This window comes from Anser anser (assembly GCF_964211835.1).
Source record: "Anser anser genome assembly, chromosome: 2".
Classification (NCBI taxonomy): domain Eukaryota; kingdom Metazoa; phylum Chordata; class Aves; order Anseriformes; family Anatidae; genus Anser; species Anser anser.
In genome coordinates, this window is record NC_139721.1 from 73129842 (window position 1) to 73149285 (window position 19444).

The window sequence follows — 19444 nt, forward strand, 5'->3', positions numbered from 1 at the left end:
GGGAGAAAAAGATGCAAGACTTGCCTAGTAACTGTTAGAAAAAAAAATGAAATTTTACATTGGGATGAACACAGACTTAAATGGGAGACATGAGAGAAGATGAAGGAGTGATAAAAGGGAGAGAACATCTATGTGTACTGGGAAATAAAAGAACATGTTGTATTGGCCAATATAGCTGTGAGAGAGAGAAGCTAATGAGGAAGCTAGCACTACCTTAAAGCTCCTGGTCTTTTCTTTTTTCTTTTTTTTTTTTTTTAATATAAATCACTGTTTCATATGGTGTCTCAGTTTCTTCACACCTATTTCCATTACAGAATTAAATATCAAATTAACTGTCCTCTCAAGAAGAACTGTGCCAAAACATATACTAAATCCATGAATAAAACTATGAGACACCAGTCTTTCTCTTACTTCAATCTAGATATCTTTTATTTTTTAAATTTGAACTTGCTATCTTTGCCTACATGACACTGGTTTCTGGAACAGCTTGGATTTGTGCACGTTACAAGATGTCTTAAGCTAATTTTTTTTTCTTCTCATTTTGTTTTATCTCACCACTGTTGAGAATTGCAGCCATCTGAAGGCAGAATTTCCAAAATGTTTAAAACACACGTAAAAAAGCACGTACTAGTTTAAGATCCTACAGCTACCTTAGCCTTCCAGCTTTTATTACTGCTTGAGTTTTTATCTTTTTTTTTTTTTTTCCATTTCTTTAGGCCAAAACCCAAAGATGGGGACCAGGAAACTTGCTGTAGTAGAAAGGAGAAGAACCAATTTTGTGCTATCCATTCTCCTTGGTCTCCTTCTGGCATTTATCACTACTGCTTGCATTGCACTGCACATTGATCTTTCCACTCTTTCTTATCCTCTTCTACTCTTCTTTGCAATGGTGAACTGCCTTTTCCTCCATAGATCAACTCTTCCATCTTTTTAGCTGATTTGTGTTACCTTCCTTTCTTTCTGATGTAGTTTTGCGGGTTGACTACGCACGTGTTGATTTCCTTAGAAACAGAAGTCGATGGGTATGGTCTGCCATGTGTTTACATCGACTTGGGAGATTTTTAGATTCGGTCCTCTCTCTCCAAGGCACGGATGTGAAAGCAATATGTTATCTCTCCGTTGTTGGTTCTAGAGTGTTCCATGTAATACTGCAAATTGAATCCATGCCTTGCACGCAGCATTCGGAAAGTTGCTGAATGTTGCTTCTGTGCTGTACATTTATTGACTGAAACATTTCAGTTGTTGCTTTTCGCACTGGTAATTTTAGAGCGCAGATGCCTAGCATGTTTACTCACATACCAGGGCTCACATTTAATGAGCAAAATGTCAAGTATATTGTTATCCACCATAAAAACTGTGAAAAATATCCTTGCCATCTGCAGTATGCCTTCTGCTTCAGCCTAAAAGACTTTTACAAGCAACTACATGAAATTAACATTAAAGTCAATATTTATAAATGGAACCACCTCTAAAGGGCCGGATCCTCTCCCCTCCCACACCGCCGTTCCTACTGGAGTTAATGAGCTGGGGGAGGAGGCTGGGTACAGGAAGTGGAGCTGCCTCGCTTGGCTCCTCGTTGCAGTGAGCCAGAATGATCTCGTAGGGCTAAGGAAGTGATGGAAAGAGAAGAGTGGCACTAAACAGCATTGACAGCGGCTGAGGGCCAGATCCCAAGCTGATGTCAGCTGGCATAACTTCATTGTCTTCACTGAAGTGATGCAGCAAATGTAAATCAGCACGGCTCTGCTGACTTATGTAGCCCAGTGTTTGATTTATTGCAGCTGAGGATAGAGCCTGAAATAACATTCATGAAATAGGTGGTGGATAGAGAATCAGAAACCAAGATTTCTCAGACTGTTGTGAAACAATATAGCATCTTCCAATAAAATGTTTTCTATTGCTCGACGAAATGTAAGCTTCTCTAGGGCAAGAACTGGCTATTTGTTCCAAATTTTTGTGGTGCTGAGGGCAATGGAGATCTCATCTGTCACTACAAACTCTGGGTTGTCCTGCAAGAATAATAAAAATTAATAATTAATACTAAAACATCTCTCTCCAGTCTATGAGCTTTTATTTTTGCTCTTGCAAAGCCTTCCATCCCAGAGTGCTTAACTCATTGCAGAAATGAGATCTAAGAGCATTTTGGAAAAAATGCTGTTGTCCACTGCTGTTATCCAAACATCTAGAAGCAGCTGAAATTCCAGACAGACCTTTATGGGGCAGAGCTGACGGACCAAAGGCAGAACATACTCCCTTGAACAGGGGAGGAAAGATAACTTTGGCCATTTGTTCCAGCTGCTCTGGAAGTCCCCCACATACCCTCAGCTCCACCATGCTCATCTGATCTGCAGTCCAGCACAGACACCAGGAGAGCTGATCGCTCCCACAGCTGGAGGCTCATGAAACAAAGGCAGCATAATCGCATAATCGACACTGCCTTGCCTTGTTCGTCATACACATGTTGAACAAGAGGATCAGAGAGAAAATTGCTGCAGTAATTAGTAAACACAGCATAAATATTTATTGAGGAAACTCCAGGTCAAATGGATTTTAAAATTTTTATTTAGAGTTGTTTAGATGTAAACATGTATCCTTAATTGGACTTTAAGAAGGGCACTCACACGTTTCCTTTTGAGCATTTCTAATGTAATCATCGCTTGGGCAATTAGGCCACTCGCTAAGCCACAAATCTTATCTTTCACACTGGTGAGTCATAAATAACGACTGAATCACAAATAGACCAGACAGACAAATGGTGGCAGAAAGGAAATAAGATTGGCTGTGAATATATTTAGTCTGGAAAGTAAAAGATGGCTGCAGACTACCTGAGGAGTGCAATTCCCATACAGCTCTCTAAATTGGCAGAATTGAGAGAAGAGATGTAACTTAAACTGCTTTATCATTTAGCTTGGTAAGCTCATGAAAGGGATTGAACACTAAGTAGGAGACTTTCTTAAGGCTGAATTGGATGATAAGAGTCCTGGAGTATTCAGTGTTTCTGCCTGCCATGACTACCTGCAATTGCAGGGTCAGCACCCTGATTACCCAGGTGGTCCCAACCCGTCATGTTGTTATCAGTGGTCCTTAGGGCTCCCCAAGAACAAACAAGGGAAGTTTGCACAGATATATCTATACTAGTGTCATCATACGTGCAAGGCTCTGTTTAACACAAAATCTAATGTTTGCATTGTGTGTTTGCAGCAGTATGGCCATATTGCAAAACCCTCCCCTTAGAGAAAGTGTGGACAGCTGGACTTGTTATGATTGCATTTGAGGTCAAGTGTATTCAATTATGGGGTGCACCTAATAAGATGGATATGGGCTAATAGCTCTACCAGCTAACGAAGTGCTTCCACTGTTTGACCAGTGCAATGACTTCGTGTTGTGCGATCAGAGTTCCTGTGAACTGTTGCAATATAGGTAATGGGACTTAGCACGTTGGGTTAGTCTTTTCTGTCTTCTGTAGTTTTCAAGGAGAAAGGGAGGCTAGGATTTTTGCTAGTCTTTGAAGACAATTTACTTCCTTTATGTAACTCTGAATACTCTGATGCAGCAAAAAAACAGAGACGTCTAAGTAAGTGAATGCTCTCTCTTAAGCGAAAAAAATCCCATGTCAGTTGAAGCATGGGTTTTACTACACCTTCCAGTCCTATATCAGCTCTGTGCTGCAGCAGTGGCCTCATCTTTGATTGTGCTCCTTGCCTCACTGTGACACGGTGTGATACAAAAATGTTGTGGGTTTTAATCCATCCCTAGAACATGGGTGCACAGTCTGCAAGATATTGGACACATTAAGTGTTTGTACCAGTGTACCCAGGACACAGCTTGCTCCCTGTTGTTCCCTTTCCTGCGTGCCCTGTGGACTCTTTCCTGTCATAGGGTGGAAATAGTTGTATTTCCCACAGGTATCCATTCCTGGTTATGTAGCAGAAATGCATATTATGTGATGTTGAAGCTATATAGACATGCATGATTATTGTGTGGTAATAGATGTTTGCGTTTTCTTATGACGATGACCATGTTCCCCAGCCAGTGCTCTATGCATCCAAATTAAAGGATCTTTCAACTGCAGGTATCAGGGCTATTGGCCTGCTCTGACCACAAGGTCCAGTACTAGGATTTTAGGGTCAGTTACTGCTTGTTTTCTGTGAGCTTATAATTAGGCAGTATTTTATCATCCTGGAGAAAAACTTCTAATTTTTTAAATTTCTGAATGTTTGGTCAGTCCATATGTTGCGATAGAAAGGTGCTCTACCTCATCGCCTCAATATTTGGAAAACTTTAAGTGGACAAAAAAACATAGAGTACTCAAAGTATTTCCCTTCAGTTTCCTAGAAATTAAGAATAGTTAAAACACTAGTGTGTAAGCAGTTAAAACAGAAAGTGACTTTTAAGTATGTGTGTTGCAGAGTTTAGAGATGAAGAAATCAAGTCCAACTTGAACTTGCACTTTTACCTCACTGAGACCAGAATTGCAGCCTAGGATATAATACAGCCCATTTTCTTGAAAACTAGCATGTCAGGACATGAATGTCAGCCACTGAAATACATTCAGATTAAGCCAAATTCTATCAAGTAAAACATCTTTTTCTTTTCTTCTTCTATTCCTTTTCTTTTCTTTTCTCTTTTTTTTTTTTAAAAAAAAAGTAAAGTATATTTGTTATTTGCATACTTAACTTTCTGAAATGGTAGTTGAAAAAAGGGATTTGCCTCTCCAGAAATGTGCAATTTTTGTCTCCTAGGTGGCTTGACATTGGTTCAACTTTCTTTTTCTCCTTTGCTCACCTACATGGTGAAGATCATTCTAAAAGGATTTCCATTTTGTAGGAGTCAGCTTTTCAAACATCTCTGAGAAATCACCCTTACAGAAACACAAAATAAAATCTTTGTGAGCTGAATCCCCACTCCATACCATGCCTAATCGAAGTGGCATTGTGAGCTTTGCAAATCATGCCATGTACTTTACACAAGGTATACCTGATGGTTTGATGGTTCTGAAGGTAATGGTTGGCTGATCAATGTTCTTGTAGTTCTGCTGCTATACAGAGCATATACCAGCTCAAGATCTGCTGCTGCAGATATGCACTGTAATTTGCAACAGAGCTGTCTGCTGTGTGCCCAATGTTGCTGATGCTTGAGGGTTTTGCTTTTGACCTCACTACATATAGAATAAGGTCTGAGAAGTATGCAAGCTTTTTCCCACTCTCAAATTAACTTATTTATACCATCCTCCAACATTTGGGCTGAAATTCTTCACATTTCAATATCATGACTCTATCGGTTACTATATCGGTGTAAAAAGGAGCAGGAAAACCTTCCTGCTTTTTCCATTATAAAAATGTAAAAATTGTTACTGAAGAGCTCGGCCCTCACTAGGGAAGAAACCTGCACATGTGTTGGTGGAGAATTTCACCATCCTGGCTTGTTCCCTGAATCCAGCTGTGCTGCAGGGTATAACGCATGGCTGGTATTTACCTTCAAAATGTCAGTTCCTGCTTTAAACAACTGCTGAATTCATCTGTGGGGTGCTTAGGGTTGGCAAGCAGTTTCAGGAGCACACAGGCACACCTCGTGGGCTTACGGTGTGCCCAACAGCACGACGCAGTTGTGGGCAGTTCAGGGTCCTACCTCTGCTACGTACTGCCTTATGGGACTTCGGAAAGCTTCTTCTGGCAGTAGCTCTCCCTCTGATTTCCATCCCTTAATTTCACGTGCTTGCTCTTTGGGTGCCAAACGTGTGGCAGAATGATGGGATTGGGGAGGTGCTTAGAGATTTTCTTCTAACAGAATGTGATCTCTTGCTAAACTGGGCATGGGAACGGTGCAAACCTGACTTCCACATGCATCAGTTACCCCACATGCTAGCCCTGCTCAGTGTGCTTTCAGGGTACCAGAAAGTCACATTTGATACTGTTTGCAAAAAGCAGCAGGTTTCTTAGATCAATACCACTACTGAAGTACAAAGTAATAGTACTTCTAGAGGAGGAAGAGGATTGCCTTTTGAGTTGCCATCTGCTCCTGGCCTGATTCCAATTGCTTCATGGTGAGTAATCTGAAGGCAATTTTTTAGAATCAATTTTGTATCACATTTTCACAATATGACATATGTAGCTCTAGGTCTTAAAGAGCAAGGAACACTCCACCAGCAGCCTGCCTCCCACTGTAAAAGTAAATCCTCTAAATTAGAGGATAGTAATTAGTAAGATTCATTGATTTGCTGTAAATATCCTTGCTGTGTTGCCACTCCATTGTGGTTCACAGAATGAAGTCTTTTTTTTTTTTCTTTTTTTTTTTTAATAATATGGCATTTTCTAAATGATCTCATCCCTAAGGCATGGGTGAAGTAAAGGTCAGTTCAAATGCTTCCCAAACAATAACCAGTGTAAGAGGATCACCAAATCTTGTGGGGGGAGGAGGGAGAACCTACAAAGCGATCAATGTAAGACCAGAAATGTCATTTGTCATCTTAGAGCAGAGGCTGTTTGGAGCAGAACCCGCGCCTTTGTAGTAGGCAAGTGCTCACACAGAAGCCAAATTCCTGCTTCAAGACATCCCTCCTCAGTGGAGCCATAATCCTGTTTAGGCCCTCTAGCCATCCAGTGTATATATATCCGTGAGGAAGTGTATCTTGAGGCGTTTGGTCAAGGAGAAGGAACTGATCTTGCCTGGTAGTTGTAGCCGTCTTGAAAGTCTTTTCTGCAAAGATTCATTTCACATTCCCTAACCTTTCCAAGGTCCAAATGGTTTATGGTATTAGGCAAGAGTGCACCTTTATGCTACTATGTTCAGAAAAATAGAATACATATTTATATTGTGGGCTATGGGCTGCCAGCTTGCCGGCCCCAAACTTCCAGCTATAGATGGTGAGAACTTCCTGAGGAGCACCAAGGGATCTCCTCTCAACTGCTGTTGTAGGTCCTGCAGGGCTCCCTCTGACATCTTGCTGCCTCTCATCCTTCTTGGACCTGCAAGCACTGCTGAAGATGAACATCTGCACTACTATGTTGTACCACATCTTTGTTTTTTCTACTTCACATCTGAGAAAGCATCAGAAGAAAGCAATTAGGGGCAACTTGACCTTAATAAATTTAATTGACCTTACTAAGATTAATTACATTCTTTGATAGGCAAATGAGCAATTCTCAGATTTTTCCTTCGCAAGGATGTTACAAATCACACCAAAAATATATGCAGATTTTTGCATATATCTGGCAATCAGGGAAAGGACATCCTTTGCCAAAGAACAACTTTTGTAATTTGAGAGGAGATCTGCATTTGTCAGGATAGCAACTACAAGGCAGTCCTTTCTGTTTCAAGTGAGAGCTCTCTTAACAAAGGATGTATGTGACAAGGAACAATTTGTCCTCCAAGTTTTTCTCTACAATAACGATGCAGTGAATGCCTGCTTCTGGACAGACAAGCTGAAGTGCAGGTCCCATCAGGATTTGCAGATGAGGAATGCGGCCTCAGCTGACCGAGGCGTTCTCTGAGTACACACTTACCAGGTTCAACCCAGTACAAAAGCTGGGAAAAGATGAGAGCTCTGGCCCTTTTCTTCTGGATGAGGTGACCTATACCAAGTGGAGAAAAAGTTTTAAATCTCTTCTTTGCTGGAAGTGAGATACCCTTCCGAAGAAATTGACCCCCCTCACCAGGCTGGGTGATATTCTGGCATGAGATTCTTTCAGTCTGTCTTTTTGAAACTGCTTTGCATGAACTCATTAAGTGAGAAGAGCAGGAAGAGTTAAACCAGTACCTAGCAAACCTCTGGAGAGTGAAAGTCAGGTCTCTCCTGTCCTAGAAGGCTGTGCTAAGCCTCAGGGTCATTCTCATGCCTTTGGCTGATTAAATATTTTTCCATACAAAAGGGAATCATTTAAATGGGAGAATGACTTCCTACTCCTCTCATATAGTCTAATAAATAAACAAGATTTGTAGAAGATAAGACATTAAATCACTGCAGACACAATTTGTATTTTAATGTAAGTTCTCAATACTTTGCATAAGCAATCTATCCACTGTTTGCCACGGATGGAGCAGGGGAGTCTCCTCCTGCCAGGTGATTTGTGAGAAAGGTTTTGCTTAATTGGCTAAGGAGTGCTTGTGAGGCATTACAACTTTATGACAAGGGATTAATTTAGATGATAATACAATGTAGGTTTGTTTGGGTTTGGAGTTTTTTTTTTTTTTGGTAATCTCTTGTGCCAGGAAAGCAAAATGGGACTCCCGTTGGAATTGCAGTCTAAATACAAGAAGTCCAGTGCATTTAAACAATTTGAAAGTTCAGCTAGGTATTTCCTTCTGACTTAAATAGGCATTGAAAGCCTGAAATTACAGGCAGCCTTGAAGATGCGGGAGAGAAGAATGCAAAGATTTCTATTCCTTAATAAGCTAATAGCTTTCTAGCAGATATGGGTAAGAACCATTATTTGTAGATGTTTCCACCAGTACATTGAAATACTCTCTTTACACCACTGGCACGAGACGCTGTGTGCTAGGCAGCCTGGCAGATTGATAAGGGATGTGAGCAGATTGATATTCCTTGGAAGAGCTCCTTGCCCAGCTGATCCTGCTCTTTCTTTGTGGGCCAGAACCTGCTCACAGACCTACCTGTCACCATGAAACGGATCAGTTTGCTGCCTGTTCACACAGCATCTGAAATTGGGCATCATGCAAAGTTTGTGGACGGCGGACACGTGAATTGACAGTCAGAAGTCTGAGTTTTGCTCATTGAGAGCCACAAGATGAGAACACTTTCAGAACTTTGCATCGGTGAGCACTGGAGCATGGTGTGAGATGTGAAGTGGCCGCTGTAAAGCCTAGCGGTGTCTGCAGGACAAGGGAGGACCACTCAGCCTTGGCTCTGTATTCATGCCATACAAGTCACCAAAAGACATGCTGACACCTCTCAAGATCGCGTGGGACAGAGAGGCATTTTAATTCAGAGGGTGCTGGGATCTGTGCACAGCTTGGTGCACAAACCGAGGGAGGATCTGGTTTGGGTCCAGTGCAGCTGGATTGCTATGTCTCTTCTCTTAGCTGGGTAAAACCTACCCCTATGTAATCCTTTCCTGTTTACATTTCTGTAACGTTTCTGGTTTTCAGATGGCACTAGCTAGAAGATCCTGCTATGGGACTGGTGAAAATATGCTCCTAATAGCTTCAGCATGCAGGGCAAGTTATGGCATTGAAGATTTTCTTTTTGTCTTTATTTTTATTCCCTCCCCCCCGGAACCAAGAAAAGACTTGAGATGAAATCATGGTCGTGCTAAGCTCACTGAGAGCTTTGCCACTGACTTTAATGTGGCTGGGTTTCGTTCTGAGTCACAGCTCCAGTTGTGTTCTCTCCTCCTCGGTGGCAAAGCTGTAAATGAGCACGGCATGTTTTGAATAAATCCCAATTTTTCTTGTCAAAAATGAGAATATATAGTATAGCTTGATCCGAATCTCCTCCTATCACAGTATAACTTTGAATTTTTCTTCCCATCTAGTGTTATCTGGCATCCCAGTTGAAAAATTATGCATCTGGAAAGCAGCTGACTTTGATTTGGAAAAAGCGAAACACTTTTAACATGTCATTTCACTTAACATCTTTGATGTCCAAAAGTACCCCGGTTTCTAGAACAGAACTGAGAGAATATGGTAATATCTAGTCATTAATGTTGAATTAGTGAGTTAATTGTCAGGCTAGCACTGGGAACAGATGTGTTTTTGTAGAATGGTGGGCTAAACGTATTCATTTTTTTAATGCAGTTTCTCTTTGGATCATCAATGTCTCTTAGAATTCCCTTCTCCTTTCTACCACCTTGTGTAACTGCTCTATTTTGCACAGCCAAGAAAGAGCACATATCTTTCACTGGAGCTTACAACTCCATCTCAAATTACAAAACGTCCCTGACTATTCAGCCTTTTGAAAAAGCTGTAAATAGAGATATAACTTACCTAGCAACAAAAAGTAGATCTCCACAATGTTGTCTATGAACACAGAGTTTATTCAGTTATGGTTATGACCTAGCTCTTATTTTCCTGTTGTTAGTCTTTTAAAAAGACTACGAAAAAAAAAAAAAAAAGACGTTTCTATTCTCAGCTAATGTTAAGAAATCCTCCTGATAAAAACTGGGCAGAAAATGAATTATTTAAACTTCTACAATTAACGTACTCGGTAGAGTTTCTGCTGGGTCAGGTGAAAATAGAATTGAGTGAATACTAGGGAAAAAAATGTAAAGTTTTGAAAACGTCAGGTTTTTGCTGAATATTGAAATACAATCTGTAGCCTTCAGCTCACACAGACATATTTAGTGAATGTTTTTATAAACATGTTTAATTTTTTTTCTGAGTATTTCCCTTCCCCTTTCAGCTTTCAAACGACACCATACAGTAATAAAAGAAGTACAATGGAAAAGAAAGATGTAGACAGAAAAGAAGGAGAATGTTTCCTTTCCCTTTCTTAACATTACGGAAACTTATTTTTTCTGGATAGCTTTTAAAAATATTTGAAGCATTTGCTTCAGCTGTAGTAAAAGCAACAGAAATATTAAGTTGTTTTGTTCCAGATTTAACCTTATTAAAAATTCTGATGTGTTAGAAGACTTCCTATCTATTTAAGGTGAAAAGCTTGGTCTGTGACAAAAGAAACTTATTATCATTTCAAAGGTTGGTCAGCATTTTTGCCTATATATCTACTAGGTAATAATGACCACGTTGACCCTTTTTTGATTGCCGAAGGCTTTTATCAGTGCATTCATACTAGTTAAAGATGATGCTCAATGCCGACTTTCATATAATGCTTTCATGAAAGTGCCTTTGAGAATGAAAGCAGTGGCCAGATTCTGATCTCTCTTCTTCAGATCTTACGCTACTGGAATTTCATTTCCTAAATCAATGTGATAGAAAAGAAAATTATGCACATTCTCAGAATATATATGAAATCTAAGGCTGTTTCTAAAGAAAACATCGTATCTATTAGGCACTTTTCATTATTCAATTTAATAAAAGTTTCAAATGACCTCTTTCTCTTGTGGAGCTAACTGAATTGCAAAGCTTAGTGTCCTTTGGATAAGTTCCAGAAGGGAAAGTCACCCTGCAGAGTTTAAGTCTCAGTGCAAAGCAAACTAAGTCCACTGTACTTGAACTTTAACTACCATTTATTACGAGGTCTTGAGCCCTAAGTGTAGCGCCAAATAGATGGAGAATGTCTGTATTCAGCTTGTATTTCGGACCTGTTTCTGAAGACTTAACGCATGAGAAACTTAACTTAATGTAAGTTTTCTGAGGAGTAAACAAGGCAGAGAGGGCCTTTCCCGTTTTCTCCTGATACTTCAAGAGCAAGAAGTTGGAGAATAAATTAAGAAGCTCAGCCCCGTTGTACCACTGGCTCTGAACTGGGCAGCAGCGAGGTAGCCGGGCCCTCTCCAGCTACTGGGGGACTGTGCCCCCTGTCCCCTTCCCCCCGGAGCCCTCGATTCGAGCGTGGCAGGGCAGCCTCCAGTATGTGGAGGTCTGTTCACATCCTCCAGTCTTCACTAACCTCTACCTTAATTACTGCAAGGATGAAGAAGATGGGGAGTTGGGGCAAACTTAACCTCGGGTGAAATTCCTATGCACAGAAGTCCTGAAGGCACCAAGTATCTGCACTGATGTTTGTGCTTACTTTTGTTTACTGTCCTTGAGTAGAAATAATGTTTATGCAGTTGCAGAACATTATTTCCACCATTATTTCTTGCAGAAAATCACAATTCTGGTCTTAGAGAAAACACTTTTTCCAGGCAGATATTTTTATGATATGGCATGCTGTAGGTTTTTCTGGAGAATTGTTAGCTAAGTGAAAAGAAGATAACTACCATAGGTATGTCCTTCACTGTCATGGAGAGGATGCATTGCGACTTCTACATTTAACAGCTTTAATGGTGCTATTTTTGATAAACAATTTTATGAGAGTACAGTTTTGTCTTGAAAGACACAGCTGTAGTCTAGGAAACTAAACATATCTCTCCTAGTGTTTTTATTTGTCAGAAGAATATTTTCAATACTCATGTTCATCTATGTTTTTTAGCCCACTGCAAAATGAAAAATATATGGTGAAGACTTCTCAGTTTCCTATTTTTGTACAGATCAGAAAAGAAATTTAAGTATAGACACATGCTTAATAATAATTCAATTGAATGTTTTTTTCATTGTCAAAAGCACTGGTAGAGGAATCCATCAACTATTCTGATTTCCATACAAGTCAATTTACTGTCTTCAAAATGTAACGCTAATGGCACTCAGTGTACACACTGTGATCCTTTAAAATAACGTACATGGCAAACGGATATGTTCTCATGCATTAATAATTTAAAAGTTAATTTTAGGTACTTACTCAATATGATTAACTGATGGATCAGCAGTCTCATATAGAGAAACAGTGAGCACGCTTAAAGAAAGAGCATGCTGGAAGACCGCCAGGTGGCTGCCTGTGGGATGGTTCAAAAATACATGAGCTTTACCCTTCCAGTTTCGCTTCGGCATTGGATGTAGAGCATCACATTTCTAAGGGTGGTCTCCAGTTTTAAGATTAAATATATGAAGTATCTGTCGGGCCGAGGTATCAGAACTTTTGGGGAAGAAGCGGCGTGTTTCGGAAGCCAGGAATTCCTGCAATACAGTGCTGGTGGTGCCTGACGGACTCTGCAGCACTGGTCACGATAGATAACGTCTCCCCTTTCACTTCTCCCTTTTTGAGGATACCCTGTAACGCCGGGCTGTAAGCTGATCTTCCGAGGTGGAAATACTACAGATGACAAAGTATAACCGTGCCGCTACACGGCCAAAGAATGTGCCAGGGCAAATAGCATTAAACAATATGTAGCATAGGCGGGTGCTGAAGTCTTTGGCCATGTCCAGGCAGCGGGCTCCATAGAAGAAGTAGGAACCCGTCTTAGGGATATCTACTGCACAACCCCGCTCAAATCACAGAGGGTTTGTGTATGTGTCATGCAAAATAGAGCAAATCACATGTGCTCTATACGTGCAGGTTGCTTCTTATGTGAGCACATGAGGCTGTGATGCCAGGCACACCAGCCCTAGTATCTGATGGGCAGTAGGTGCCTCTTCATCTCCAGGGGGATCTTGGGCAGAAATCGGACGCCATCTACCTTCACCTTCCCACCAGACAGAAACCCGGGCTTCAGCTTTTTGCTAGGGGGACAGCGGGCAGCTTTTATCCTCTGGTGAGGCACCAGCACTCTGAGGATGGAGCAGGACGGCTCAAAGAGCAGTCGTGGGGAGCCAACACCCACCCTGCCACAGAAACCTGGCCTGGCCATCTATTGAAGGGGAAGAGGGCTCTGGCCTCTGGGACCGTGACATTGCCCACTGACCTCTTACAAGAACGCTTCCCAGCACTCCCAAAACCCCAATTTAATCGGCGGCAAACAACGGCCAGCGGAAAGTCAGGGCAGGCCGATGCGGCGGTGGGATGCCTGAGGTGACCTGGGTCAGGATGGGACAGGCGGTAGCAGTGCTGACAGGCTGAAGAGCAGCCCTCAGTGCTGCGTGAAGAGGAGGGAGACGGCCGAGGGGAGAGTGGTGCCGGGGGGAAGCCGGAGGTTGGCCGTGAGTGGGGGAAGGCCAGAGGCCGGCCAGGCAGCCCGCAGCAGGGCGGCACACGCGCCCGCAAGGTGGAGGTGATGTGCGTGAGGAACAGGGAGGTCATCTGAGGAGTCGAACAGGGAGAATGGGCGGTGAGAAGAGAGGTCGATCTGAGCAGGGTGGAAAATGCGGGAGAGCAGGCTGATAGCAAAAACATTCCCTTAAATACAGCAAAGAAGAGCCACGGAGGAAGAAAGGAGAGCGAGGAAGGTATCATGTTACATTTCAGAATACGTTCGGCTGGAGAGTCTGGCCCCAGCGCTGCTATTAGACTGCGTGCATCTGTCTTTGGAGGAAAAGTACGGAGGTTTGCTTCTCCTTGGACTCGGTTTCCTTTTATAGCGCCGGCCACTTCTTACAAGAGGTGCTTCTGCGCCTGGCAGACGGAATATCCCCCTGCTGCCCGAGTGCCACAGGTCGTGTTGAAGCCTATAGGGCTGTAAAATGGTAGCTCCGAGGGCAGTAACCAACGTCACTCCTCACACGGAGCTTTCTCTCCGTCCGAGTTACTTGCAAGTTACTCGCAAGCAGGACTGCTGCGGCAAAGCTCTGGAGTGAAACACCAAAGGTCCCACTGCCAGAAGCTGCAGCAGTCTGCGGGAGCGCTGGTGGGGGTGTGGGGACTGGGGAGACGAGGGTGTTTGGGGTGTTTTGGGTGTTTTGCAACACTAAGAAGTGCTTTCCGCAGTCTGGCGCACACCGAGGCACGCGTCCCTTGGGCTGCCGGCATAGTTCGTAGGGGTAAAAAACCCGGAGCAGGGTGTGCAGGTGCGGTCCAAGGAAAAAAAAAAAAAAACACGCACCAACCTCACCACCTGCAGACATCCCCGGGCACTTTATGGCTTCTTTTCCCTCAGGACCCCCCCCCCCAAAAAAAAAAAAAAACAACACGCGGCGGGACAACCTGCCGCCTCACTTCCCTCACAGGGCAGAGAGCCCCGATCCCCCCCACCCCGGGGTGCTGCAGCGGAGCCCTCCCGCTCCCACCCCTCCACCACCACCGGCCGCCCCCTTCCCGCACCGGGCCGGGGCCGGGGCCGGGGCCGGGGCTGCGGCTGCGTGCGGCGGGGCCGGGGGCGGGAGCGGGAGCGGGGCGGGGCCGGCCGGAGTCAGCTGGGCGCGGGGCGGGAGCGCGGCGGCGGCGGGGCGCCGTTAGCACCGGGAGCCGGCGGCAGGAGCAGCAGCAGCAGCAGCGGCGGCAGCAGGAGGAGCAGCAGCAGGAGCGGGCGGGCAGAAGTTTTCCCCGCAGGTCCCTCCCGCAGCCCGGGGCCGCCTTGCGGAGGCGCAGCAGTCCCCGTGCGCGCTGGGTGTGTTTTTAATTTTATATATATATACATATATATAAACATCTTAATTTTTTGTTGTTGTTGTTCCGAAATTTTTATTTTATCATTATTAGTTTTTTTTTTTCTTTTTTTTGGAGGCGCCCGGCTCTGAGAGCTCGCCTTCCCACCCCCGCTCCCGACCCCTTTCCCTCCGCCCCGAAACTCGGCGGGGTCGCGGCGGGCGGGGTGCCGGCCGGCCGCGCTGCAGGTAAGGGGTCGGGGGGCGACGGGGGGCCGGGGGGGGGGGGGGGCCGGGAGGCGGCGCCGGCTCCTCGGTGGCGGAGGCCGGGGAAAGCAGCAGGAGGAGGAGGAGGAGGGGAGCAAACTTCCTTTTCCTGGGGCCGCCGAGCCCCGTGCCCGCGGGCAGCCCTCGGGGCCGGGCCGGGGGTGCCCGGCGGTGCCCGCGGCCCCTTGGCTCCTTCCCCTGCTGCCCCCCGGCGGGAGGTGGGCTGAGGACCTGCTCTGCCCCGCCGGCTGTTGGCCGTGCTGCTAAAAGTCGCTTCACCCCCTTCTCCGCTTCTCCTTCTCCTCCCCCTTCCCCTATTTTCCTTTTTTTTTTTTTTTTCTCCCCGGGGGAGGGATCCCCGCTGGGCACCCCGCAGAAGTGCCACCCCGGGGTGCTGCCACCTTCCTGCTCCCATGGTTTGCAAAGCCGTGGCGGCAGCTGGGAGCCCCGTGCCCTCGTCATCGGCTCCTTGCCTGCCCCCCGTGGGCTCCTTGGGAGTGCCGGGTGTCCCCCCGGCAGGGTTTGGGGTCGGGGGGGGGGTCCTCGCTTCCCCGTTTTGGGGCCAAAGCTTCACACTCACCGCTCTCCACTCGTGTGGCTGCGAGCCGGAACCCACGCCGGGGTATCTCCTCCGTAAGAACAGTTTGCAGTTAATTGCTTTGGCAGATGAACTCCTGCGAAATCCTCTTGCCCACTTCTGCTGCTTAGGTGCCCCCCCCCCCCTTATTTCCCCCCCCTCCTGCTCTCCTTTGAAGCCTTGCATAGCTCTGTATTGCCAGCAGCATGGAAAGTGCTGATTCAGCAGCCTGGAGCCCCACTCCATCTGAAGTGGTGGTCTGCCGAAAATGTTCCTATTTGTTGAAACGGGAACATGTGTTGCTGGTATGTCAAAGCAGCATTGATTGGGTTTTCTAAAACAGACCTAAGAATGTGGTTTACTTTTCCCTTCGCAAAAGAAAGAGTGAATTTGGGATGGTGGTGTGGGGGGGGGAACAACCCGCGCTTAAGTGGTGAGAGGTGGGTGTAAGGGATGTGGGTAGCTACCACGTTAAGATAGATTGTGTTGCTACATAAAGGTGCTGAACAGTTACTCACCTTAACGAAGGCTTTGTAGGATGTATCGCAATGATGCCTTAACGCTTCAAGTCAATCTGTTCCTGCATCTAGAGGCTAGTTGTACTTACTGCACTAGAAAAGGTACGGAGAAGGGCAACAAGGCTAATCCTAGGATTAAAAGGAGTGAGTTATGAGGACAGGTTGAAAAAAAAAAAAAGCATATGGAGGTTAGAAAACCTGCTTGGAAAAAGGAAATATGCTGGAAACTTTAAGTGACAGCTCTGGCTTTGCTTCGTGATGGTTCTGGGGCAGGGGAGGGGTGCCGGGGGTCAGCGGGATGCTTGGTGCAGGCAGCGCTCCTCTTTCTGGAGGGCTTACCTAACAGCAAAGCAGAAGAGGGAGGGCTCTTCAAGAGCTGTACTCCTCCGGCTATCTCTGTGCAGTCTTACGCTGGTATCAAGGCTGTTTGGGCTTGCTTTTGCCAGAACTCTTTCAAATTCTACACGATGCAAACAATAAAGCCTGAAGAGCAATGTTTGGTAGCCTTATTCTAAGCAGTAATTGACAGAGCAGCAGACCCTGACGCTCGCCTCCGGTGATCATTTTACCATGTTATTCTCTGATTTATTTTCTTCACTTGGACTTTATTTGTTCTTAAAGTAGGTCTTGTTTGCCCTGGCTACATATTAAAGATCTTGTCGTACTTCCATGGCTTTCCTTGGTTTTGTTAATCAAAATATCTCTTCCCTTACGGCTGTGAGAGTTGGCTTTCATCCTCAGATATGGCCACACCTGGATTTCAGTAGTGTATTTCTATAGATTTTTATTATGTAGTCCAAAAGTACTGCCTAAATGTGAAATGGATCTCTGCATTTCAGTTCTGCTTAAGACTATACCGTGTGCTCTGTGAATGAGAAAAAATGTTTGCAGCCCTCAATCTTGCAAGTACTTAAAAGACTCCAGCAAGAATTGTCACAAAGGTTTTTAGAAATCTCTGGTCGTGTTCTCAGCGTCTCGCTGGGTGTAAATGGGCTAAAAGTATCTGGATCTCTCTGGCAAAGGGATTCTTCCAACGCGGGGAGTTCCCAGCTGGCAGAGGAAAGGCATAGCTGGGTCATGTGCCATTTCTGCCAGCAGCAGAAGAGTATTGCACTGGGAATTTGTTTTCTGACAGTACCAAACTAGCAGATGTCCCTCTAGACTGTGAGGCACAGGCAGCTTTCCCCTGCGTGCATAGCTGTGGCAGGGGGCTCCCGAGTAGTGTCACACCGGGTGGGACCGTGCTGTCACGCCTCTTCTCCCTTCTGTCATAGCCCCATCCACGTCGGGTGTAGAGGCTTACAGTGATATGCCAAACGAGGACAGATTTGTAGGCAGAACTCTTCCTTAGACCAGCTGAGCTCTCTTGCGGGAGGTGGGGTGTCGGGGGGGGCTCGAGCCCATCTTTACAGGCGGGGTAGTGCTGGAAGCTTGGGGGGAGGTTTAGGGGTTGCCTTTGGATGACCAGTGGTATGCATTTTTAGGATGCACTGAAGTATTTGCTCAGGCACGAATTTCGGTGGCTACAGCAAGCGCTGTGGTGCAAAAAACTTGCCAGTTTCTACTTTGTATGCTGTCGAAGCCTGAGATTTGCTTGGGTTGGTTTCAAGCAAAAACTATTGGGAATGGCTTCTGGACCTGAATGGGCTGTGGCAGTCCTGCTGAGTTCCTGGGCCTTTTTATTCTAAACCTCTATGTGAACTTATTAGTGGGACAAGGGAAGTGCTTTTCTTCATTTTAAGCCCACATTTATGTGAACACTAGGACTAAGGAAGCCTACTTTTCTTTGGGTTTGTCTTATGATTCATTTCCTTTGTTGAATATGCTGTCAGCTCTGACTAAACCATTTTTGTCGGCAGCATTTATAAATTGGTGCAGACATTGGTGCAGATTCACAGTGCAGCATTCCTTGTGTGTATCCACCAAGCCCACTGCTTTCACAAACAGGGAAGGTAACTCCTGAGACCACTGCCTCTGTCAGGCTTGTGTGACATTTGCCAAATGGCTTGGTTACAGGGTGACTGCCTAAGTCTCCTTCAGTAGGAAAGCAGGCTATGAAGTAAGGATTGTTTTTCTTGGAACCTAGATCTGCTCCTGGACATGTCCAAAACATATTGGTTGCAACTCTTCGGCTAGGGAAATCTGGGAATGGAGATCCTTTTCTAAAAAGGTGAACCTCCGATATCTTCTTTATGAATCCTTTCATGAGCATTGAACTTTATTTATCCTTGTACTGCCTGCTGGTCAGGATAAGACTTCACCTAAACTTAGATGTGGCAAAGTAGTCTTGTTTCCCATCATTGTTCTCCCAAACCTGTGGTTGTTATGAAAAATAAATTACCAAGTATACAGATGTCGTATCCCTGCCTTTCTTTCCTTATACTTGTTGAGCTGTGTACTTCTGAACTCATCCTGTGCCAGGTCTTTCCTGTTCTGCAATCTGTTGAATTGGATGATCTTTTCTGACAACAGTTCTACTAGCTGAGTGTGACTCCTGTCTTGTGTTGTGGATGTGGGGAGAACTATCCAAGGAAGCCAGGATCCACTATGAGGACTGCATAAAAGAAAGTTGTTAATCAGGGTGATGCATCCTGTCTACGAGCAGACTGTTAATCTCTTCAATGATGGAAATAACCAAAATACCCTGACTTTGAGATCTGGTTGTATATACCATACAAACCCTTTCCTGGCGTGCTTTGTTCCCTTGGGCACTGTCTCCTTAGCAGATAGCTGATGTGAGAGACGGACAGGTGCTACATGTTTCATAGAAGTACATTCATTTGGAAGTGGTGGTGGTTGTGGTTTCTAGTAGCTTTTGGACTCAGGATGTACACAAGAGCACTGAAGCTTAAAGGATTCATGAAGTGAGATTTTACCACTGCCAAGTTATCTTGAAATTTTCCTTTTAAGAGAGCTTCACATTCACACTGATGTGCACCCATTGCTGGAAAACTCATTTCCCTCTTTGCTTTCCTAGGATGGATCAGCTCACGCAGCCCAAATGTATGCAGCTACCAGGATGGAAAACTGCAAATTCAAACCCTTATTTAGAGTAGTGCCCCTGTGAACTGTTCTGTCTTCCCTGATGTCTGTAGCAGGGAAGGACAGCAACTTCCATGTGAAGCTCATGAAATTCAACATGGCCAAGTGCAAGGTGCTGCAGCTGGGT

At 44.8% G+C, this 19444-nt stretch overlaps 1 protein-coding gene and 1 long non-coding RNA gene across 5 annotated transcripts in view; one reads left to right on the forward strand and one right to left on the reverse strand.

Annotated features, from left to right (window-relative positions):
* Positions 1-230: 230 nt before the first annotated feature.
* On the reverse strand, positions 231-19246 carry LOC310893416. The gene is made up of 3 exons (XR_014578969.1): positions 15761-19246; positions 12359-12452; positions 231-2009 (listed from the first exon to the last, which is right to left on the reverse strand). It is a non-coding gene; the product is annotated as an uncharacterized lncRNA (long non-coding RNA).
* GRB10 (growth factor receptor bound protein 10) overlaps positions 14741-19444 on the forward strand; it is a 150604-nt gene continuing 145900 nt past the window's right edge. For 2 of the 4 annotated variants that reach the window (XM_083822355.1, XM_083822354.1), the window contains exons 1-2: positions 14741-14936; positions 15053-15162. The gene's annotated coding sequence lies outside the window, so the exon portion shown is untranslated. The remainder of the gene's footprint in view (positions 14937-15052; positions 15163-19444) is intronic. The other 2 variants (XM_083822357.1, XM_083822356.1) reach the window with 1 other exon arrangement.